At 33.9% G+C, this 25,794-nt stretch overlaps 1 protein-coding gene and 1 non-coding gene across 3 annotated transcripts in view; both read left to right on the plus strand.

Annotated features, from left to right (window-relative positions):
- The window catches only part of DIO2 (iodothyronine deiodinase 2), a 109,403-nt gene that overhangs the window by 14,151 nt on the left and 69,458 nt on the right, over window positions 1-25,794 (plus strand). For both annotated transcript variants that reach the window (XM_056810613.1, XM_056810612.1), the window contains exon 2: window positions 2,290-2,382. The gene's annotated coding sequence lies outside the window, so the exon portion shown is untranslated. The remainder of the gene's footprint in view (window positions 1-2,289; window positions 2,383-25,794) is intronic.
- Window positions 13,650-13,713, plus strand: MIR12297J (microRNA mir-12297j). Its single transcript, NR_162824.1, has one exon. It is a non-coding gene; the product is annotated as a microRNA mir-12297j (primary transcript).

Here is a 25,794-nt window from a genome sequence, read left to right on the forward strand (position 1 = left end):
CTTTGACTCACCTTCAATTTTGTTACCTTAGAAGTCATGGGGGTTTGTGATATTCATGATTTGTAGTTATAAGGTATTAATGGGAGAATACTGGTGTCAGAGAACATTTGAGGTTTATTGGAAGTACTCTGTAATTTCTATATACCACATAGGATATTCTCTTCCTCCCATTCAACTCAAAGTCCAATTCATTTTTTTTGCAATTTCCATCCAAAATATATTTAATGATAGACTATCTAAATTACATAACCATCCAACTGATTATCACAATCATGGAAATAAGCATCATTTATCCTTTTAATTTGTCATGTGGATTGCTAGGACAATCTTTTTAAAGTAGGTATGAATATCATTAAAGAGTTGGTGCTGTCTTCTCTGGTGTGATTCAGCCAAAAAATAGGATTTTTTCATGGAAAGCTATTTGATATGAATATCTTCTTACCTTCTTTCTGATCATTCAGTTACTATATATTCCAGTTTATCTAGCCAAGAAAAAATATGGAATAAACAACTGAAAATGGACTGCATTAGAAATATTAGTATATGAATGATATTTATTATTTATTCATCTATCTTATCTATAATCTCATATATTATACTATATTTTACAATAGTTTTCTTGATTTATAATGGCAAACATTATAATAATAAATCATGCTGCTATTAATTTCACAAGACTATCTTTGAGATTTCTAGTACATCAAAATGAAGTATAACCAATATAGGAACTTCCCTGAAAAATAAACTCAATAGTGTTCAGTTTTTCCAAGGCCATTTTGAACATCTGGCCAGTCTGTAACTTTCTTAAAATGTCTGATTCCCAAAGGGCTCTTTCTCATTAATCTTGCACATTAAAAAATGATATAAGTTGCTATAAAATCATACTCTGTATTAGATTTAAAACATGTTTTAGCTTTATTTATAGTAGGAAAGTAAAGTTTTTAGATAATGTATTTTAAGATAGAAATTTACCTATTTTCCTCTTTCCATCTATCCTGTAATACTCAGACTGAGTGGTACTGTGATTCACTAGGCTAATCTCCTCCATTCGTGAAATATTTCAGTGCCCACACATTTTCAGTTCTCATGACTTTCTTTTGTTCTGGTGTTTGAACCAATTATGTTTGCTATTCATCAGTGGATTAGGCAAGACTATTCCACTTTATGCTGTAGTGTCTTTCATTACAATTTATTTACTGCACTTTTCCCTACCCTGATGATTAGTAGAACTAAATAACAAGACAGGAATGGAGGAGACAGAAAGAAATCAAGATACATGCATCCTTTAGAAGGGTCCAATTGCCAGGGACAATCTGAAAAACAAAAGTAGCCAGTGAAGAGGTGAAGACGAGAAATGGCCATTTCATTTGGCAGGTCCTTTAGAGGACAAGACCATAACACCAGGAAAGATGTAGCATGGGGAAAAACATAAGAAAGCATAGGCTGAATTGTTATTTAGGCGGATTAATCCTGCTAGGATTATGAGTTCAGTATAGCCAGCATTGGCTTGGATATGTTCAGGGACTTTCCCCTGCTAGGGCAGAATCCAAGTAAGATTTTACATGTTATTGAAGGAAGTAGTCATAGATTGGACAGGAAGCTTTGCCAAGGCATGGATGTCTTTATGTTTGGTTCGAAACAGAAATGTCATAATAGAATAACAAATTCCCTAATGGGTGTGTGAGAAGGGACAGAGCCTACTCAGCTTGTCTGGCTTACCAGAAAGAATTTAGGGATTGCTTGTATGTATAGCTTTTCCAAAGAAAAGTTAATTTTATGGAATTAACTTCCTAGAATAAAGTAGAAACAGATTAAATTGGGATAGTATAATAATATAATAGTGGGAATAATTTGAATTCATCTGTAATTAAAATTTGTATAAGAATTTTAGATGAACAAATTGGTCAAACTCAGCTCTCCTTTTCTTCTCTCTTCCCCTTCTGCCATGGCTTAGAAATTTGAAGGACTGAAGTCTGAAAAGTCAACATGCGTTCACAATTCTGAAACTATATTGTTTTCTTCTAATCTTATTGTGAGGCTTATCAGTCTTTTAGGAATATAATTTTATTAAGACCTTGCTTTAAAGCAAAGAGTCAAAGATCTGTTTATCTAAAATATTCTAATGGCTTGAAAACTGATTTGAAGACATAGACATGTCAAGTACCCTTCCTGAATCTCTCCCACCCCCATATTTTAAACCAGCACCTAAACTAAAACAGATATTTCTTCAATATGTTATAATTTGGTTACTTTATCTCTCAAAATCACTTTCTTTTTCCCCCCTTACAGAGACCAAACCCAAAAGCCAGTGGTGATCTCCTTTGAGAATCAAGGCTGGAACAGCTTGATTGGCAGCTGGTGCTCAGCACAGGTACCATAACAGTGAGTTCATATTGGCATGATCCCTTGGCTTTGTTTGTGTTTTGTTTTGGTTGCTGTTGGCTTGTTCAGTCCTGAAGCAAGCCCAGTTAGGGAGGAAAAACCAACTGAAGAATCCCTGGCAGCCCTTTGGGCAACTTTTGATTTTGTAGGTGCCAACAGCTGTGAGTTTTCAGAGGTGAATATTGTGAGGTGAAGTTTCTGTTAAGTTTAGGATAGAACAGAGTCTAATATCATCAGGTTTCTCCTCTTATGAATTTGGGACAAGAAAGGCTGTAAGGGACCTTTGACATCTATTCCAACTACTGTATTCTACAGATAAAGGAACCGAGACCTCGGGAGAGAAATACTTTCTCCAAGGTTATTCAGCTAGTAAGTAACATGTCTTCTGTCCATTGAGAATATAAAATTGTAAGCCTTATCTCTTTCATTAGTTCATAAAAGCACACATCCCCATCTGGCTACATATTTTACTGATAGTTGCTTCATTTTTTCTTATTAATATACAAAATGTGAAGTTATGCAGACATATCTTGCATTGCCAACAAGTAACATACATTCATAACAAGTCAAAATTGTCTTGTTTTTGGAAATGGTCTGACCTGTTTTTTTGAGTCATGTTTGTATTCCTGGGCCTGAATGTTTAGGGAAAACATTTTGCTAGACTCTGAAGCCCTGAATCCAGACTATTGGAGTTTAGAAATATATTCGAAAAGGATACTTTCAGAAGCTCTGTTGGTACTTATAAAACCCAGTGGCTATCCCTCTCACTGAGACCACCCAAGAGGCCATTGAAATCAATTACCAAAGATTATATTAACAAAAATCATAATTTTAGACTAGAAACTTAGAAGTGCAAGAGTGGTTTGTAAATATTTCTTTTCTGTGACAGATTTGAGCTTCCATTCACTAGCAAATTTGTTTCTTTACTTGATTAAATAAGGTATCCTGCCTTGGTCTCTCATGGAATGGGCTTCCAAGGTCTTTGCTTTGTTCATTTAAAATTTGATTTTAAAAATGCATTTGATAGATTTTTTTATATCAGCTATATTTCCTAATATATCTCTCTTCAACTCCCTGAAAGTTATCTGTTATAAAAGAGAATAAAAAAGAGGGGAAAAAGACAGATCAGCAGAACTAACACACTGGGAATATTTGATATTATTTTCAGTGTCCCACATTTATAGTACCCTACTTCTGTAAAGAAGGATAGAGTTATCTATTCATATCACTTCTTTGGAACCACATGAATATTATGAATATTCATAATATTCAGTTTATTTTATTTTGTTGGTTTTTTCCATTTACATCATTGTAATCATTGTGGGTATTGTTTCCTTTTGTAATTGTTCGTATATCTTCCTATGCTTCTCTATATTCATCATTTTTGATAGCATAGTAATATACATTATATTCACTGACCAGATTTTGTTTTGTCATTCCCCAGTTGATGGACATCTACCTTATTTCTAGTTCTCTCTTACTATAAAATATGGTGCTATAAATATTTTGGTATAAATAGTGTATTAATTTTTATCACCAAACATATGATATATTTCTCACAGGAGAATCTCTGGATCAAAGAGTATGCTCATTATTTTTTTTTACAAAGCATGTAGTTTTTCTTAAAGCCTTAGAAAAAAATTCAAAAATTTTCCCCATATTATGTGTTGGTACAATCTTTAATAATCACATTCTGATTATTTTTCAATCATGTTCTCTTCCTTCCTCTCACCTTTTTAACATACAACAGACAATATGATATAGGTAATACATGCATTATTATACAATGCATATTTCCATGTTCATCACCTTGTGAAAGAAGACACATCTTTTTTACACTAGAGAAAAATCCATGGAGGCAATAATGTGAAGAAAGAAATGTTTCAATCTGTAGTCTGACTGCAATAGTTCCTTCTATAGCAGTAAATAGTCTTTTTCATCCTAAGTCTCTTGAAGCTGTCCTGGATACTTACATTTTTGATAATAATTGTCATTCAGAGTTGATTGTCATACTTTATTGCTACTGTATGTTCTCCTGGTTCTGCTCAGTTCAGTTTGCATCACTTAATATGTCTTTCCAGATTTTTTGTGATCATTTTGTTCTTTGTTTCTAATGAAGCAAAAGTATTCTATTACTGTTTTTTAGAACTTTAATGAAATATACTATCTATGTTACTTGTTTAGACATAATTGTTTAATTGTTTTTTTTTAATTTAACCCTTACCTTCCATCTTGGAGTCAATACTGTGTATTGGCTCCAAGGCAGAAGAGTGGTAAGGGCTAGGCAATGGGGGTTAAGTGACTTGCCCAGGGTCACACAGCTGGGAAGTATCTGAGGCCAGATTTGAACCTAGGATCCTCTGTCTCTAGGACTGGCTCTTCATCCACTGAGCAACCCAGCTGCCCCCTGATTTTTTAATTCTTGATCTCAAAAATCCCAAGGAAACCATGTTTATCTTTTGTGAGCTCATTTATTATTATAATCATATTATCCTAAATTTGTATATAAAATTAGGCTTACAAATAGTTTTTGCATATGTGGTTCAACAGTCAAAAGACCTGAATTAAAATCCTGTTTCTGCAAATATTTGTATAAATTAAGTTACTTTAATGAAGAATTTTAAGTAGGTGGCCTCTCCAGTTCCTTTCACCCCTAAGAAGTTAGGATCTATTTATCATTGTAATTACCACTGAGAAGTAGTTAATTTTGGTATTCTCATTCCCATTATAAAGAAGGCTTAAAGAGATCATAGGAGTCAAGAATCGTGTTGTTTTAAGAGACCTCAGAGGATATACAGTTCAACCAATATGTGAGCAAGAGTTACAGTCAGTACTTGCCCATCCCCTGAATAATGACCTTCTATAACAGAAGATTCATTCCCTCCTAAGAAAACTCATCATACTTATTGGCAGAGTTTTTTAGAAAGTTTATTATATTTTTTAACGTGCCAAGCAAAAATATTCCTTTTAAACCTAGCCATTTACTTTTGTAGCCCTTTAAACTATCTGGAACTATAACTTGTAGAATCTCAAAATATCAAGGGAGATGCTCTTGTATTATTCTGGGATGACACAAAGAGAGGAAGTATTGGGGAAAAAATAAAAACAAAAACAAACTTCTCTTGCCTTTTCCAGCCAGATTTTCTGATTGATTATTTATGGTCCCTTGGGTTTGGCTCAGTACTGAGACTCTTGGGTGCCTTGGGAAATGAACTTTGAACTTAGAAGATTTTTAACAGATTTTAAGAGCAGATAAAGCTGAAAGGTGCATACATTTCTGTAGACTTTGGCAATAGAAGGCATAAACCCACCTTTCAATGTTGAAGTGTCCCCCAAAGTAATCCACAGGAAGAAAACTTGTCCTGCATTAAGTTGCTGGTTTCACTCTGATGAAGTTCTTTATGCTGTTTTTCAGGGACGTTTCTATGCCATGCTCCCCCAATAATAATTCTCTGAACCTTTTTACTCCTGATAAGTACTCACACAATGAATTTAATTAAAATCCCTTTTATCTATTATGCTGAAAACAAGGAATTAACAATATCCATTAAAATGACTATTATGTTCACATCAAATGGATTTCAACACCCAACTAAAATGATATGAAGCAAAGCTGTAATCATGCGAGGCCAAATTTGGTGTGTAAAATTATACCCCCTCCAAAAAAAATCCCCAAATTATTTTAATCTCAAAATGCAATTATCATAAATGTTAGTCAGACCTTCTCAAGACTTTTTTCTGTTGACCCTAAAGAAATAAATGAAACTGTTAAACACTCAAGCTGGAAAATTCTTCATTAACCCCTTCATTGCTGATAGAGACTAGTATGCAGAAGAAAGAAATAGAAAGTCTTTAAGAGTATTGTTGAAGTGAAACATTCATATAAGCAGGTCTGCTTTATTCTAGTCACTGTGCTAAGAACTTTATAAATATTATCTCATTTGATCATAACATAAGTAAGAATGCATTACATTTAAAATTGTTGAGTAACACAAACACATATATACACACAAAGTATTCTCAGCTGAGTTACCCCAGAAGCCAAAAAAATACTGCTTCTTGCAAAAAAGTCAGTGTATTCAAAATGAGGTCATCAGCAATATTGTAGTTGGTGGCCCCCAAACCCCTCCATTACTTTCCATGCTTTCTGAAACTAACATTAAAAAAGTTTCTCAGTGAGACAAAATGCCTTACATCGTATTACTTATAATTGATCAGATATTGTCAACCACCTTTTAAGGACAACACATGGGGTTTTTTACCCTTCTGTGTCACCTCTGATTTTAGACAAAAATCATTAAACACAGTCCAAATTCCAAATTTCATGCCACAGTGAGAAAGTGAATGACTCAGCAACATCAGAGTAGTTATGGCCTGATTGTGAAATTGTCCATTACTTTTGGAAACATTTATAGTCCACCTTGTGGCTATCTAGTATAATCACCTTTATAAAATAGACTTGTTTCTTACACATCACCCCATTTCCATCTCTTCAATGTGGAAGTCAAATTCATTTCCTTCCTCATACTCAGGGCATCCACTGCTTAAAACCTTTCAAAACCTAAAACCTTTCCTGGCTCTTTATTACTCATCAAAGAAACTTTAAGCTCTTTATTGGGGCACTCAAAGCCTTTCTGATCTGCTACCTTTGCAAACTGTTCTCACACTACTCTCTTCCATAAGTCACTATGGTTCAATATAAGTAGACTGCTTTCTATCCCAATTGACTTTCTGCATTGTCCCAAGTCCATGCCTTTGTTCACATCATTCCTTTTGTTTTTCAGTGTACCCCAACTCCCTACCTCTGCTAGTTAAAATTCCCAAACTCAATTGCTATATACATGGATGTTTTCAGTCATTTTTCAGTCTTGTCTGATACTTTGTGACCCCATTTGGAGTTTTCTTGGCAGAGATACAGGAAGAGTTTTGCCATTTCCTTTTCCAGTGACTTGCCCAGAGTTACACCATGCATAAATAATTAGTGTCTAAGGTAAAAATTTGAACTTGGGAAGATGAGTCTTTCTGACCCCAGGCTTGGTGCTCAAATCACTGCTCCACCTAGCTATACTGTTACATGAATACTCCCACCTTTACTTCTAAGACCTTATGAACCTTCCCTGATTCCACCATCCAGTAATAATCTTTTCCCTCTCAGCCCATTATATATCACTTGTTTTTTACCTTTCCTATGCTTTTATTGTGTACTATTTTTAACTGAGTGATAGGAGCCATGTCTCATGGAGCATTTGCATATTATTCAATGCTAGTCATAATACTGTAAAGCTAGTTATCTCATAATAAATGTGTGTTAATATTTATCCTCACCCTCTTCCTCATCTTCTGCATCATTGTATAACGCAGTACTTGATCTTTTTCTTACTGCTTGGAAAAGGTTTTTAAGCTTGTTTGTTTTAAGCCTTATTTGTTCTTAACAAACTCTGTATCCAACCCTTTACTACCTTCACAGCTGTGTCTCAGTCTGATTCCTGGCAAGAAAAACTCACACCTATATAATGGTGTGGGGGCTTTCTTTACAATAATTTTAATGAGGTACATAGTGCAGGTATTATTTTCTCCATCTTACAGATTTATGAAGATGAGGCTCAGAAAGTTTATCGGTCATATTTATCTTTGGATCCAAGATCTGAAGGGTCTCTTAATTCCATTTCCATTACACTCTACTAAGGATAGAGCTAATTTGAACTCAGTATCTACTGAATATTTCCTCTCTGTATGGATTGACCCATTGTTCATTTTCCCACTTTTGGTTATTTTCTACATACCTTTTCCCTACTATGTAAATTATTTTGACCTTTAATCCAGGCTGCTATTTTTACACCAATGAAATTTGAGTGATCCCAAGTCCTTTGTTGTTGGTTTGAAAGGGTGGAGTAATCATTTGAATTCCTGGATCCTTGAACACATTTCTTTCTGAGACATTATTTATACTTGATAATGACCCTGATGACAATATAACTACCTTAAATAATGCCAAGGAATCTTATTAGAACAATAGAACCTGCGAGTCACTGGATTTTGCTATAGAACTTGTGTTCTTAGACTAAACCAGAGGTCTGAAAGATAATTGTTATTTCCTTTGTGCTTTAAAGTTTGTAAAGTGCCTGATAGACATCATCTCCTTTGAACCTTACAGTGATACCTTATGGAGGGGGTAATACAGGTATTGTTATCCCTATTTAATGGATGAGAAAACTGAGACCCCAAACAGTTAAGTGACTAACCCTTCATTAAATGTGTCAAAGGTGGAATTTGAATCCAAGTTTTCTTGACTTTAAGTCTTTCATGATAGCTTCTTATACCACTACATGTGGAACAGCAAAGTGGTACAGTGGATGGAGTTTAGATCCAAATCTTGCCTTCCCATACTTATTAACTATGTGACCCAGGGCAGGTAAGTAAACCTCTACCTACCTCAGTTCTCTCATCTGTAAAATGGGATACTAATAGTAACTAACTTCCAATATTATTAAAAGAATCAAATGAGAGATGACAATTGTTGAACATTTAGCGTTGTACTTGGCACATAGTAAACACTATATGGGTATTAACTCATGATGCTGCTGCTGATGCCCTTTCTATGTAACTGTAATTTTCCATATTTGTGACCAATGTTGCATTGACATCATTTCCAGACCATGTTCAGGATATGAATAAGACTCTAGAACACAACCAAGTCACTTAAAGTGAAGCAATCATGTAGATCTCTGGGTGGGGAGGAGAAAAGAGACAGCAGATAGAAAGCCCAGGGTGTTTCTCTATGGCTACTAGGTCAAAGGAAGTGCCCCAGCGTGGCCACTCTAAAACTCCACCTCCCTAGCTGCAGCCAGGCTATGGTCTGCCAGATTACTATCTGCTGATAGACGACAATCTGAGGTGAGGTGGCTCATTCTGAGCAATGTTCAATAGCTGTGACTTTAAGGACTAACTCTACAAAGTGAAGCATGGACTTCACATGCTCACTGTTCTTTTTTCTCAGCTATATCTATGCACATTTCTGTGCATGTGTTTGCTTATGGTTAAAGTTCAGAGTCTCTCAAATAGCTATTGTCCATCAATGATCATCAGTTAGTAGCTGGGGATATTTTAATTTGTGACCTAAATAAGACTTTATATAACTGTTCTTTCCAAAACCCAAAAGGTATTCCCTCAACTCAGCCCCAGTATGAAAGCCTCCATTTCTTTCTGTTTGCCACTCTCTTTTCCTCCCTTATGCCCTCCTATTTTTTCAAACACACATACTGTTAAGAAGAAAGGAGAAAATAATCATAGCTTTTCATTTGGCTAAAAATGACAAATAGAAATGAGCTAATATCTTTTAATGAGGTAAAAGTTATTATTTAACTAAATGAACCAAATATCTCCAGGTCCAATTACAAATAGCTCCAGATATATGCCTTGCTTATTTTTCCTTACTTAATCTCTAATATTTATTTGTAATACATCTTTGAAATAATTTGGTCTAATAAGCAGGCATTGGGAGATTAGATGCTATCTAAATAGGTCTTCCAAAATTCTATCCTAATTCAAAATAATGTCTAAGTTCAAACTTTACTTTTTTTAAAGAATAGATTTAAGGTGTCATATATTTGTAACAATCAGGAGCTATTTAGGAAAACAAATTCTGCTTTGTATTGCAATAGGGGCAAAGTCAAGTGGTAGTTTGCCCCGCTAAGCAATCATGCATCAAGTAGAATGTAAGCTCTGGGAGGGCATGAATTTTTTCACTTTTGTATTTTCTGCCCAGTACCTAATAGCATGCCTAAAACACACAGCACTTAATACATTATATTATAGATATTTTAAATTATTATACATATATATCATAATACAAAAGTTACTTCATGATTTTGGTCAAGTTACTAAATAACTTATTCCTCTGTTTCTGAATTTCCTGATCTGAATATGAGGAAGTTGTTGACAGGGGAAGAATGTTTTGGTTTGGAAAAGTTTTGGTATGGTGAGTGGAATAAAATGGAAGTTGACATATTCTTTCCACAAATAGTGGTAGTGTTTACTTAACTATTGTTTCCCAAAGCAAGAGTTGTAAGGGATGGTGCTAGGTGATAAAATGGCTTGGGCAAAAGTAAGAGGGTGAAAGGTAGTCAAGATATGGTGAAGTCTCTCCAAACAGGACAACTGACTTCCAGAAGTGGAATTCCAAATTTCCTCTAGGGCAGTGTTGGTGAACCTATGGCACAGGTGCCAAATATGGCACACAGATCTCTCTCTGTGAGCACTTGGCTGCCTTCCCTCCTGTCCCACCCCAAAGAGTTCATTACTAGTAAGGTGAGTTTTTCTCTTCCCCCTCTCTACCAGGTCCGACAACATTTTTTCACATCACTTGCCCTTCTGCCCAGTAGCCCAATGGGTATAGCCAAACATGGGTAAGGTGGGCTATTCACAGGTGGCAGAGATGGAGGGAAGTGGAGCACTGGGGACCACTCTCCCTCTTCTCTCTAAATACATTGAGGACATTCCTCACTTCACTCAACTCTCTGCCCAGCAGCCCAATGGGAACTCCTTCTCCCTTCGCTATTTGGGGTAAGGGGGTACCAGGGCAAGCAAGGTACTTGGTCTGGGTGGCAGGGTAGGGACAGGGCCTGGCATTCTATCTCTAAAGGTTCACCATCACTGCTCTAGGGCATGGTCTCTGGAGGTCTGGTGAGAAGCAGAAGAAATATTTTGTGTTTATGTATTTAAAAGTCTTTAAACAATATATTTAAGATGAAGTGCTTAATTGATAGAAAAGTGACTTGATAATACATCTTAGTCTTTGAATGGTGGAAATAACAGCATGAGATTTTTGGAATTTTTAAACCTATAGTTTGATATAGACTTGAAGAAGTTTTAAAAATATAACTATTAAATGGTCTATTTCCCTTCAATTTGTAAAACTTAAAGATTTAAATAAAGCACATGTTTTATTGAGTGACAAATATATAGACAAATGAAAGATAGCTAAGTTTTAAGTTCCAGGTTTTCACTTGAGTCCTAGAAATCTTGGCATGTAAACTTGTCCTTTCACCAAAAGGTTTTCACCCTTAAAAAGTAAAGTCTGTCAACTTTGCATTAATATAAAAGTCTCATTAAATAAATTTTCACAGTAAATGCCTCCATCTAATTTAATTTGGAAGTAGGATTGGTTGAAGAGACTCTCCTGGGATTTGAATTCATGTTTTTTTTTTTTGGATTTTAAATTTACAGTGCAGTCTCTGGAAACAATGTTATTCTTTTTGGATGTCTTTAAATCACTAATAAAGAATTGATGGCAACACAGGGAATCTACAGATATATCATGAAATTTGCAGGTAGATTGTTTAATTAGTTCATCTACCAATTAGGAAAGAGTAATAGAGAATTTTAAATTCTGGATTTTGAATTTGACTACTTCAAGAATTTCAACTTAATTATGCTTGTTAGCTTAAAAATAATGATAATCCTCAGAAGAATATTATATTACATGGAAAATTCTTAAAAGATTCAAAAATATTAAACTGACTTCTGTCATGTCACTGTTGAAATGGAAGACAAGATATGTTCTTCAGTCTTCATTAATTCTCAAAAAATAATTATTTGCCAAAGGTAGATCAAAGCTATCTCCATAGATCAAAATGTCAAAATTATAATAAGAAAACAAACATAAATTAATATCAGAGAATGCTAATCTCTAATACTCATTGCACATCTCAATTCACTGACATGCTCTGGGATCTTCTCAGAGGCTATCCTACTGCTGCTGTATGACTGTCTTTACCCTACTATGCTACAGCAATAAGCAGGAGACCTCAGCTTGGTTTACCCTTTTGTGGAGATGCAGAGAATAGAAAAGAAAAAGCATAGTTTCATTCAAAAAAAGCCAGTAGTATAGGGAACTGGGGCAGAATTTTAGCATACATGTGTAACTGCCATCAGTCTTGTCCCCCAAAAAGTTGCTTCTGGGGCAGAGGATAAGGCTAGTTAAAAGTGAATTTCCTAACCCAAGAGAAGACTGAGACAATTTAGAGACTCAGCTCCAGCTGGATCCACCATCAGAGGGGAAAGAGTCAAAAAGGAAAGATAAGGAAATATGAGGGAAAATGCTAAAGCCAAAGATGTCAGGAGGAATAAAACAGTTAAAAAATGAAGATAGCAAACTGAAAAATCAAAAGGGAAGATATTAAAACAGAAAATATTAAAAAAGAATCTTTAAAAAGAAAAGAAGCTGACAAGATATCTAAATTAGTTAAAATATTTCTAAATATTATAAGGCAAAGGAATTTGAACATAATGAAACAGTGAAACCTGTGAATTTAAAAGAGCACAGGATGTTCTAACTGGCTTAAGAGAAAAATAAGAATCCATAAAGAAGTTAAAACAAGATAAATGGCAGAACTCACACACTGTACCACAGAAATAATGAGCAGAATATTTAGAAAGACTTAAATTCATAGTGGAGAGTCTCTCCAAAGAAGTGAGAGAGAGAACAACTGTTTGGGAATACAAATATTCTGAAGTGAAAGAAAAACTGGAAAAAGAAAAAAAAATAACAACACATGATCTCTGAATAGAAAATATAAATCAAGTTGGAAAGAAAAGTAAAAAAGAATCCTCTGGAAGAAAAAGATATTGGGCTTATCAAACATTAAAAGCTAGAGGATAACATTATAGTTCTAAATTGCTTTTATGTGCTTGTTGCCTTCAAGGGAACAAATTTGAAACAATATAGCTTAGCATCATTGATGACTAAACCAGTAGATGGACTAACAGACAGGGCCTGGACCTTGTTAAAACATCTGGGAGAGAACTTCAGGAATTTTCAGATGTCACAGTAAGTTATTTTGGTGTTCTAGGATTCTCTAGGTCCTCCACATCTAATAGTAGGTATTCTATGTTCTTCTCTCCTCTGGCAGCAATGCCTATAATCACTCCTTTGAGTGATTTCATTCTTGACATTTTCTCTTCATTTACCCTGATTGCCTTTGTAATGCTCCAGATCAGGGGTCCCCAAACTTTTTACACAGGGGGCCAGTTCACTGTCCCTCAGACCATTGGAGGGACAGACTATAAAAAACAAACAAACAATGAATAAATCTGTATACCGCTGTCTGGGATAGCAGAGGCTGCAGTGCTGGCTATGATGGGCCTGTCACACCTTGCACAGGCCCATTACCACCAGTACTATACCAGGCAGCAGTATACACAGTGCGGAATCCCCTCCCCCAGATCACCACTCACCATGCTGATGTCTTCCATTGTGCAGCCACATAGTCCTTTGTGTGGCTCCTTGTTCTTGTTCAGTTACTCTCAGAATAAGGCAACACGCAAAGGATTATGTCACTGCATGTGAGCAACACTGTGCTTTGCAGCACTGCCACATACAGTAATCATCTCATTGACCACCAATGAAAGAGGTGCCCCTTCTGGAAGTGCGGCGGGGCCTGGATAAATGGCCTTGGGGGCCACATGTGGCCTGCGGGCCATAGTTTGGGGACCACTGCTCCAGACCAATGTATCTTACTATCTGCTCTGCATGTATTTACATGTTCTATTTCCCCCACCCTTACTTTCTAGCTCTGAAAACATAAACCAATCAGTATTTTAACTGCTACTTAACAGGACATGTTCCCCTTACACATCCCCATAACTTCTTTAAATAATGTACCTTCGCCTGACCACCATTCTCTTAAATGTACTGACTCAGTACATAATGGATAAAATGCTGCACATGGAGACAGGAGAACCCAAGATCAAATCTGGCCTCAGATACTTCCTTACCTATGTGATCTTAGGCAAGTCACACAACCTTTATTTACCACAGTTTCATTAACTATATGGTGGGAGATAATAATAGTACCTACCTCTCACGATTATTGTGAGGATCAAGTTGGATAATATTTGTAAACCATTTAGCACAATGCTTGTCACATAGTAGGTACCATATAAATGATAGATATTATTATTAATAAAAATAAAGTTAAATATTTAAATAAAGAAGTACAATTTATATTCAGTGTATAATATATAAGTATATGAGGGTTAAGGAAAACTCTCAGGTCTAAGTTTTGGATAATAGCTATTCATACTCTTTTGTTTCTTTATTTGTTTGTTTGTTCTATTTCTTCTTCTGGTAATCTAAGTAATTTATATTTTTGTAAGTATCCATATCCATATCACCTAGATTGTCATATAATTGGGAAAAATAGTTTTTAATGATTGCTTTAATTTTCTTTTCAGTAGAGGTGAGGTCTCCATTTTCATCTTATATACTGTTAATTTGGTTTTACTCTTTCCTTTTTTTATTAGATTTACCAGGATTTTGTCTACTTTATTTATTTTTTCAAAGTACCAGCTTCTAGTCTTCTTTATAAAATCAATAGTTCTTTTACTTTCAATTTTATTAATTTCTCCTTTAATTTTTAGGATCTCTAATTTAGTTTTCTTCTGGGGATTTTTAATTTGTACTCATTCAAGTTTTTTCATTTGTATGCCCAAATCTTTGACTTCTGCCCTCCTTAATTGTTAATATATGAACTCAAGGATATAAATTTCCTCAAGTACTGTTTTGGCTGTGTCCCATGGATTTTGAAAGGATGTCTCATCATTATCATTTTCTTCAATGAAATTATTAATTATTCCTATGATTTGTTCTAACTAACCAGTTTTGGAGAATCACATTATTTAATTTCCAATTAATTTTTAATTTGCCTCTCCATGTACCCTTACTAATTATTTTTTCATTGCATTGTGACCTGAGAAGGTTGCATTTATTATTTCTGCTCTTTTGCACTTGTTTGCTATGTTTTATGCCATAGTACATGGTCAATCTTTGTGAATGTACCATGTGCTACTGAAAAGAAGGTATATTAATTTTTGTCCCTATTTATTTTTCTCCATATGTCTATTAACTTTAATTTTTCTAAGATTTCATTCATATTGCTTACCTCTTTCTTATTTATTTTTTGGTTTTATTTATCTAGATCTGATAGAGGAAGGTTCACATCTCCCATTAGTATAGTTTTACTATTTCCTCCTTCAACTCCATTAGTTTCTCCTTTAGAAATTTGGGTGCTATACCACTTGGTGCATACGTGTTGATTACAGATATTTCTTCATTGTCTATACTGCCTTTCATCAGGATGTAATTACCTTCCATATCTCTTTTGATCAGATCTATTTTTACTTTGGCTTTGTCAGATATCATGATTGCAACTCCTGCCTTCTTGTGTAACTGTGAAAATGTGGGTTGCAAGACTGTGAAATGCCAAAACTGTAAAGATAATTTTTAGTGTCTTGATTTAAATAAAAAATAAGTGGTCGCCATGGGAAAAATTCCCAAATATGAAAATACCCAAGTCAACTGGGTTTTATGGAGATTTTAATTAATACAAATGAAGGAATTAAGGAAAGGGAGAGAGAGAATAAGAGAAAAATAGTATGAAGGGCCTAGCCCAAATTGCCTAGGCCTGAGCATTAAGAGAGACTAGTCAGTTCTTTATCACTCACCACAAGATTTGTCCCAAGCAAAACTCCAGTCCTTCACTGAAATTCTCAACTCCTGAACTGAGTTCAGAGACCCAGCTCCTCCAACTAACTCCAAACTCCAACTAAAAAAAAACTTCACCTCCAGCTCCTTCCATTTAAAGAAAATTTTCTCTTGTGTCTCCTCTCCTAAATTTTCACATCTACCAATCACAGTAGACATTTTCCCCAGGACTGACCTTTCTTAGTTCACATCTTCTTTTGTTATCACCTTCTCTGATTAGATTATATGTTCTGAGTATTTCACATCTCTTTGCTAAGCTTGCCCTTTGTAAGTTGCTTGACCTTTTAGTGATTAATTTAACCTTAATAGGTACTTAGTATCCTTTGTATTAGATCTAAAAATAGACCTAGCTTAAGGTTTTAGCTTCACTATAAGTATGAGTTGGGGACTTTTCATTGTTCAATAAGGAGTTTACAACTTTATCTTCCCCTAAGGCACTGTCACAAGTAGGGTGGAGTAATTTTAAAATTACTCACATTGTTACAATAAGGGAATTGCGTAACCAAATCTTCTAAGGTATAGTCTGAGCAATTTTAAGATTCACACTTGTTATCAGTTGATGCTTAATAGATCTTACTCCAGCATTTGATTCTTAATCTGTGAGTATCTACCTTACTCATGTGTGTTTCTTGTAGACAACATATGGTAGGATTTTGGTTTCTAATCCACTCTGCTATTTGCTTTTGTTTTATGGATAAGTTCATTCCATTCACATTCAGTTATGATTACCAGCTATGTATTTCTCAACATTTTGATATCCTCTCCTAGTTCTGCCCTTTCTTCTTTCCCATATCTTTTTTGACCAGTGGTTTGCTTTTAGTCAGTCCCCCTAATCCCCACCCTTATTATACTTCCCTTTCTTCCCCCTCCCCTTTTGTTCCCTTCTTATTTTTTAGTGTCTATTAAGTTCCCAACTCCTCATCTCTCCTTTTTTGTACTCACAGACCCACTCCCCCCTTTAGTTTTTCCCTTCTCACTTTCCCAGTAGGGTAAGATAGAATTCCATACCACAATGGATCTAGATTCTCTTCCCTTTCAGAATTGATTTCACTGAGAGTAAAGTTTAAGAATTTCCTATTAGCACTCCATTCCTCTCCTTCTTATAATTATATTCTTTCCCTCCCCTTTCCATGTGCCTCTTTGTGTGATATTGATTATCCAATTTTTCTTATTCCTTCAAGTTTCTCTTTGTACCATCTTTTATTCCTCCCTTCCCTTTTCTTTTTTTTTTTCGCATATCATCTTAGACCACTTATTACCCCAATCTTTACCTATGAATTATTCTTCTAATTACAATAGTGAATATAATTTTTGAGAGTTATAATTAGCATGTCCCATATGTTAATATAAACAATTTGATATTATTGAAGCCCTTAAATAAGAAAATTTCAGTAAAAAACATTCCCCCCTTTCCTCTCTCTTTCTTATTTACCTTTTCATGTTTTTCTTGATCTTTGTGTTTGAATATCAAATTTTCCACTTACTTCTGGTCTTTTCCTTATAAATACTTGGAAATCTTCTATTTTGTTGAATACCCATACTTTCCACTGGACGTATATAGTCACTTGTTATGGGTAGGTGATCCTTGGTTTAAGACCAAATTCTCTTGCCTTGCTGAATGTCATATTCCAAGCCTTGCAGTCCTTTAGTGTGGAAGCTACCAGATCTTGTGTATCCTGATTGGTGCTTCTTGACATCTGAATTGTCTCTTTTTGGCTTTTTGTAAAATGTTTTCCTTAGCTTGGAAGCTCTTAAATTTGGCAATTACATTCCTGAGGATTATCTTTTGGGGATTTAGTGTAGAGGGTACTCTATGAACTCTTTCAATGTCTATTTTGCCCCCTTGTTCAAGAAGTTCAGGGCAGTTCCCTTGGATTATTTCTTGTAGTATGATGTCCAGGTTTCTGTTTACTTCTGGGTTTTCAGGTAGACTAATGATTCCCAAATTGTCTCTTCTAGACCTGTTTTCTTGGTCAGTCATCTTCTCAGTGAGATAGTTCATGTTTCCTATTTTGTCAATCTTTGTATTTTGCTTTATCAATTCTTGTTGTTTTGTGAGATCAATATTCTTCCATCTTTTTGATAAGCTCCGATTTAAATTCTTCAAGAGCTTGTGGCCAATTTCCATTTTGGGGGGAAGGTTTGGATGAATTTATTTGTATGTCCTCTTCTGCTATTTCCTCTGTAGTCTGGATTTTTTCTCCATAAAAATTATCCAGGGTCCATGCCTTCTTCTTTTTTTCTTGGTGTTGGGAAGTTTTACTGGGTATTTTTTGCCATCACTATGGTGGTTTTTCCTTGTCTTTCAAGTCAGAAGTCTGAGTGAGGAGGGCAGGCTCTCTCTATATGGAGCTAAGGAGTTTGATTTTTGCCTGAGGCAACCTCTTGATTCTCTGGAGCCTCTACTGTTTGTAGCCCTTCTCTGTGCTATCTCCTTGCTCAAGATCTGTGCTCTTCTGACTGTTGGGGTCTCAAGATTAGCTGCTCCTGGGGTTAGGTCTTTGGTGGTCTTAGCTGCCAAGGACCTAGAGGTGCCCCTCACTTGATCACTGATTCTAGCATGCACTGGCTCTGAGTCTAGCACACTAGCTCTGTAGATAGAGTGGGGACTGGTAGATCAGCTCACATTTTGGTGGAAACTATTTCACCCCCCTTATAGTGTGGAAATACCCAAATCCCACATAGCTTTAATGCTGTGCCCTACTGTGGAGTTCCTTTGTTCATGTGAATTCAGGGATTTTTTTGCCTTTTGAGGAGGTCTATATCAGTAGGTGCTGAGGAGAGGTAGATTCCTGTATATAAACTGCAGCCATATATACCCAGAAATCTCATATTCTTAATAATAACATTATTGTTAATATTGATTGCTAGATTTTATTTAGTACTATGTGCTATTATTATTATTTTATTGTTTTTATTATAGCTCCTTAAAAGTCTGGATTACCTTGCTTTGATATTTGTACCTGGAACATTTAACCTAGCACTTAAAAAAATTTTTTTTAATATTCCTTCATTTAATTAACAAGTCTTTAGTAAGCATTTATGGGACGATAGCTAGGCACTAGAGATATAAAGGAAAAAATTATCTGTTCTCAAGGTGCATATTTTTACATTAGTTTATACCTGTGATGCTCTAGACCCATCAATACCATTTGATAATGTCATTATGTTAGGAACTTATATTCTTTGGGGAAGATGACATGCAAATTATATATATATATATATATATATATATATATATATATATATATATAAATATATATATGTATGTATATGTATATATACATATGCATATATAAAGTAAATTCAAGGCATTTTTGGAAGAGAAACTAATATTTGAGAAGAACAGCAAATTACCCATGCCAGATATGGTTAAAAATGCTGAGGTATAGAGGTAGCTCATCATGGGCATGGGATTAGCCTCTGCAAAAGTATGGATATTGAACAGTGGGATGTTTTGTATGAAGAACATTGATTAGGCAACTTTGAGTGGACTACAGAGTTCATGAAAGGTAATGGTTTATGGTCAGGATGTTTCCAGCCTTATCATACATTACTCTCTTTCACATACTCTATTGTAGCTTGGAACCAGATTATGAAAGACTTTAAATGCCAAACAGAGGAGATTGCATTTGATATAGCTTTTAGCACAGTGTAACTAACTGCTTATTGATTGATTGACCTTAGAGACAATAGGGAGCTTTGGAGTTCAGTGAACAGGGAACTAGAGTTCAATGACATGATCAGATCTGTACTTTGTGAATATTACTTTGGTAACTATGGCTTAGATGGATTTTAGGGGGATCAGAAGGCTATGAGAAAACTCTGGATGAAAGATGAAGAACAGCACTAAGGTGGTGGCAGTATAAGGGGAAAGTAGATGTTAGAAGTTTTGTGGAGGTAGAAATGAGAAGACTTGGCAATGGATTGATTGAATGTTGGGTAGAGAGTAAAGAGTAAAGGAAAACTCCAAGTATGAGAATCTGGCTTTATTGAACACTCCACATCCAACTAACTGCCAAACCAACATGACTTCACACTAATATGGTTAGTACATTTATAACCAACTGCATTCAATTGTCAGACTATCTTTTTTTCTAACATTTATTTTTATTTTTATACATAGAATAATACGTAACATAACAATAACATATATGATTTTTATGTTTGGGATGTTTAATAAATATGCTTATCCAAGAGAAAAAATTTTATATTAGCTATATTCAAAAATCTGTCTCATTTTTTTCTCTCTATCTTTTGAGAGCAATCTGATTGTCTAGTTTTGAGACTTCAATCTTCACTCCATAGTCCTGGAAGAAGATGGCTATTTCTTACAGTTCAGATGACAATATCTCCTCCTGAAAAATGATGAATAAAGCAAACATATTTTCTCTCTCTCTCCACCATCCTCTACCATCACATCAAAAAAGTAGATTAATTGCTATAAATCTGCAGAAAACTTTCATAATCCAGGATAATAGTATTGATAAGTAATGGAGGAAGGTAAAGTGACTGTGTTGAATTAGAATAGCTCCAAGATCCAGTTCTAACATTCTGTAAATGTTACACACTTAAAAAATTAGCAGACAAGTACAATGCTCTCAAGATTAACTTGTTAGTAAGGAAGTTTATTCAAATTAATGTATCATTTTGTCCCTTCTTTAACACAAGGAAAAGAGAGAGGTAAAAAATAGTCCTTTTTAGATTAAAAGTCCCTTTTAAGCAAATTATGTTTGATGATTTGTGGGCTTATTTCAAATTCTGAAATTTCCATTTCATTGTCCCAATGGTTCCCCTATTCCTCCTGAATCCTCCTAAATAGAGGGACTTGGTCCATGTTCTATATCTATATACCATGTTCTAATCATCTAACCTATCTTTTCTTAACATTTCATTAGGATTCAACTTTCCTGTTCTTCTCTTTTTCTTTCTCATCAGTGGAAAATATATTTTTTCTTTTTTAAAGAAGCAGTGTCCAAACTCATTTTAAAATCACCATTTCTAGCTTGATCATGAACTTAATAAAGATTAGAGAAGTTCAAAAGAAGAAAGTTAGCTCTTTCCATTAGCTTCCAAAATGTCACTGAGATTTTTAGTTTTAGGCCTATGGTATTGGTTCTTCACAATTCAGGTCCCTTAGCCTATCAAATAGGCTAATCTAGATAGTATTGTGCAATACTCTCCTTCCCTATGATTGCTTATTATGTTATTAAATTGTATTGTAGTCTGTGCCCCTATATGTCCTATTATCTCTTTTAATTATCATTTTTCCTTTGGATTTAGGGTGATAAGGGAGAACAAAGGAGATAAATAGACAAGCAGCTGCCAAGTAGGTTTAAAAAAAATGTTCCCAGCATATAAGAACATTATTTCTTCTCACTGAGAGTTTAAATTAGATCTCACTTGAAATGGGGAATGAGGCCCTATCATAGTATATAGAACACTATCTTTAAGTTACAGCATTCAGAGGATGCTTTGCATCTTCCTTCTGCTGACCTTGGTGGACTCATTCTTTTTAAAATAGATTTCCATTGATAATTTTTGGTTTTGCATTAAATTCTATAATAATATAATATTTTAATATATTTAATTAATTAATTAATTTCATATTTTAAATTAATTATCTAATTATTAATTAATTTAATTTTTTAATTTTTATGTTTTTATTATTCTTTATTTATTTATTCTTTATTTGATTTATTTAAATTATTTAATTTATTTAAATCATTATTTATATAATTATATAATTAATTTTCCAGTCAATTAATTTAAATAAATTATTTAATTATTAATTAAATAAATAAATAAATTAATTAATTAATTTAATTAAATTAATATATAAATATAATAATATAATAAAATATATTTTACCTTGTATACACCTACCTTCTCCTGAAAGACATTATTCATAAGAAAATAATTTTTTTAAAGGGAAAGGAGAAAAATCCATCTAAGTTAAAGACTGATATTACCTGTACATTCTGACCTCTGCAAAGAAGTCAGTGATGGAGAGAGTGGTCTTTTCTTATTTCTTCTTTGGGGTCAAGATTTGTTATAATTTCATATTATTGAGTTTCTTTTTTAATTTTTAAAAATATTTTCCCATGTATATATGATACATTTTCTTTCCCTCCCACCTCCTGAGGCCAACAAGTAATTCCATTGGGTTTTACAAATATTAGTACTTCATGCCTATTTCCATATTATTTTATGTTAGTACTTTATGCATATTTCCATATGCATTTTTACTCCCACAGTTCTTTCTCTGAATTTGGATATCATTCTTTCTCAGATAAGTCCCTCAGGATTATCCTGGATCATTGCATTGCTACTAGTAGCAAGTCTATTACAATCATTCATTTCACAGTGTTTCACTTTCTGTGTACAGTGTTCTCTTGGTTTTGCTCATTTCACTCTGCATCAGTTATGTATGTACTTCTGATTCATATAGAAATCCTCTATTTCATCATTCCTTATAGCAAAGTAGTACTCCTTCATCATCATATACCACAATTTGTTCAGTCATTACCCAATTGAGTGACCTCTCCTCATTTTCCATTTTTTGTCACCACAAAGAGTGTGGCAACAAATATCTTTATTATCTCTTGGGGGTACAATACCAAGTAATGGTATTGCTGGATCAAAGGGCATGCATTATTTGAAAGTTTTGGGGGCATAATTCCAAATTGCTTTCCAAAATGTTTAGATAAATTCACAATTCCAGTAGCAGTGTATTAGTGTCCCAATTTTGCCACATCCCCTCCAACATTTATTATTTTCCCGTACTGTCACATTGGCCAATCTTCTAGGTATGAGGTGGTACCTCAGAGTTGTTTTGATTTGCATTTCTCTAATGAGGAGGGATTTAGAATACTTTTTTTTTTCCATGTGATTGTTGATTTGAATTCTTCATCTGGAAACTGCCTATTTATATCCTTTGACCATTTCTCAATTGGGAAATGGCTTGATTTCTTGTACATTTGACTTATATATTTTCTTATATATTTTGGAAATTAGACATTTGTGAGAGAATTTTGTTATAAACTTTTTTTCCCAGTTTGTTGGTTCCGTTCTAATTTTGGTTTCATTGGTTTTGTTTATACAAAATATTTTTAATTTAATATAATCAAAATTATTTATTTTACATTTTGTAATGTTCTCTATCTCTTGCTTGGTCTTAAATTCCTTCCTTTCCCACAGATCAGACATGTATAATATTCTATGTTCACCTAATTTATTTATTATTTTGTTCTTTATATTTAAACCATTTATCCATTTTGAATTTATCTTGCTATAGGGTTTAAGATGTTGATCTAAATTTAATATTTCCCATACTGTTTTCTAAATTCCCCAGCAGTTTTGTCAAATAGTGAGTTCTTGTTCCAAAAACTTAAATCTTTGAATTTATCAAGCACTAGCTTGCTTAGGTCATTTACCCCTAGTCTAATCCATTGATCCACCTTTCTGTCTCTTAACCATTACCATATTGTTTTGATGGCCACTGCTTTAAAGTACAGTTTAAGATGTGGTACTGCTAGGCCCCCATGCATCCCATTTTTATCATTAGTTCCCTTGATATTCTTGGTCTTTTGTTCTTCCAGATGAACTTTGTTATACTTTTTTCTAATCCTATAAAAAGTATTTTGGTAGTTTGATAGGTATGGCACTGAATAAGTAAGTTAGTTTAGGTAGGATTGTCATTCTTTTTTATATTATCTCATCCTATCCATGAGCAATTAATGTTTTTCCAACTGTTTAGATTGAGTTTTATTTGTGTGAAAAGTGTTTTGTAGTTGTGTTCATATAATTCCTGAGTTTGTTTTGCAGATAGATTCCCAAATACTTTATATTGTCTGGAGTGATTTTAAATGGAGTTTCTCTTTCTAACTCCAGCTGCTGAGTTTTGTTGGAAACATGTAGAAATGCTGATGGTTTATGTGGGTTTACTTTGTATCCTGCATCTTTGCTAAAGTTATTAATTCTTTTTACTAGCTTTTTAGTTGATTTTCCTAGGATTCTTTAAATATATCATCATATAATCTGCTAAGAGTGATAGTTTAGTGTCTTTGTTGCTTACTTTAATCTCTTCAATTTCTTCCCCCCCCCTCTAATTGCTACCACTAGCATTTCTAATACAATATTAAATAATAGAGGTGTTAATGGGCAACCTTACTTCACTCTTATTGGAAAGGCCTCTAACTTATCCCTATTGCAGATGAAACTTACTGATGGTTTTATTAGATTAATCATTACTTATGTATTTTATTTGTTTTCTCAAAGTACCAGCTCCTAGTCTTATTCATTAGTTCAATATTTCTTTTATTAATTTCTCCTTTAATTTTTAGGATTTCCAATTTATTTTTTATCTGAGTTTTTTTAATTTGTTCTTTTCCTAATTTTTTAAGTTTCAAGGCCAATTAATTGATCTCCTCCCTCATGATTGTGTTGCTATATGTACTCAGAGATATAAATTTTACCCTGAGTACTGATTTGGCTTTATTCCATAGATTTTGATATGTTGTCTCCTCGCTGTCATTTTCATTAATGAAGTCCATAATTGTTTTTATGTTTTATTTTTTGACCCACCAGTTTTGAAGAATTAGAAAATGTAGTTTATAGTTCATTTAAAATTTGCCTTTCCATAGACCTTTGTTAATTATAATTTTATCGCATCATGATTTGAAAAAGTTGCATTTATTATTTCTGCTTTTCTTCATTTGTTTGCAATGTTTTAATGCCCTAGTATATGACCGATCTTTGTATATGGATCATGTACTACTGAAAAGAAAGTATATTCTTTTTTTTTACTACTATTCAGTTTTCTACAAATATGTATTAACTCTAATTTTTCTAACACTTAATTCATTTCCCTTATTTCATTCTTATTTGTTTTTTGTTTGCATTTATCTAGGTCTGATAGGGGAAGGTTGTGGTCCTCCACTAGTATAGTTTTACAATCTATTTCCTCCTTAAGCTCCTTTAGTTTCTCCTTTAGAAATTTGGATGCTATACCATTTGGTGCATTGGTATTTATTATTGATATTACTTCATTGTTTATATTACCTTTTAGTAAGATATAATTTCCTTCCTCATTTCTTTTAATCAGATCAATTTTTACTTTAGCTTTGTCTGATTTCATGATTGCTACTCTGCATCAAATGTGTTTCTTGTAAACAACATATACTAGGATTCTGTTTTTAAATCCACTCTGCTATCTGCTTTCATTTTATGGTTGAGTTTATACCATTCACATTCAGAGTTATGATTACTAACTGTGTATTGCCCTCCATGCTATTTACTCCCTTCTGAGCCTGCTCTGTTCACTTTTACTCTGTTCCTCCTCACCAGTATTTTACTATTTTTATCACTCCCCACTTCCCCCACCCTCCAATTACCTTCCCCTTCCATTGTCTTATTCCCCTTCTATTTCTCTGTAGGGTAAGATATAATTCTATATCCCAATGAGTTTATTTGCTTTTCCTTCTCTAAGCCAGTTATGATGAGAGTAAAGTTTAAGTACTGCCCATCATCACCCTTAACCTCCCTTCTCCATAAATATTTTTCACACCTCTTTATACTATATAATTCACTCCATTCTATCTTTCCCTTTCATTTTGTCTCTGCAATTCTCTTTTTTCATCCCTTGATTTTTTACATATCATATCATATCATATCATATCATATTATACACATAATCATACTCACATACCATTTCATATTGTCACATATGCATACACATCATGTCATCATACATCATCATATACATCATATCATCATAATTAGCTTACTTCCCCACCCTATTTCTAAGTATATTCCTCCTATCTTCTCTCCTACTAAAGGTAATTTTTGAGAATTACAGATATCCTCTT

Source organism: Monodelphis domestica, chromosome 1, assembly GCF_027887165.1.
Source record: "Monodelphis domestica isolate mMonDom1 chromosome 1, mMonDom1.pri, whole genome shotgun sequence".
NCBI lineage: Eukaryota > Metazoa > Chordata > Mammalia > Didelphimorphia > Didelphidae > Monodelphis > Monodelphis domestica.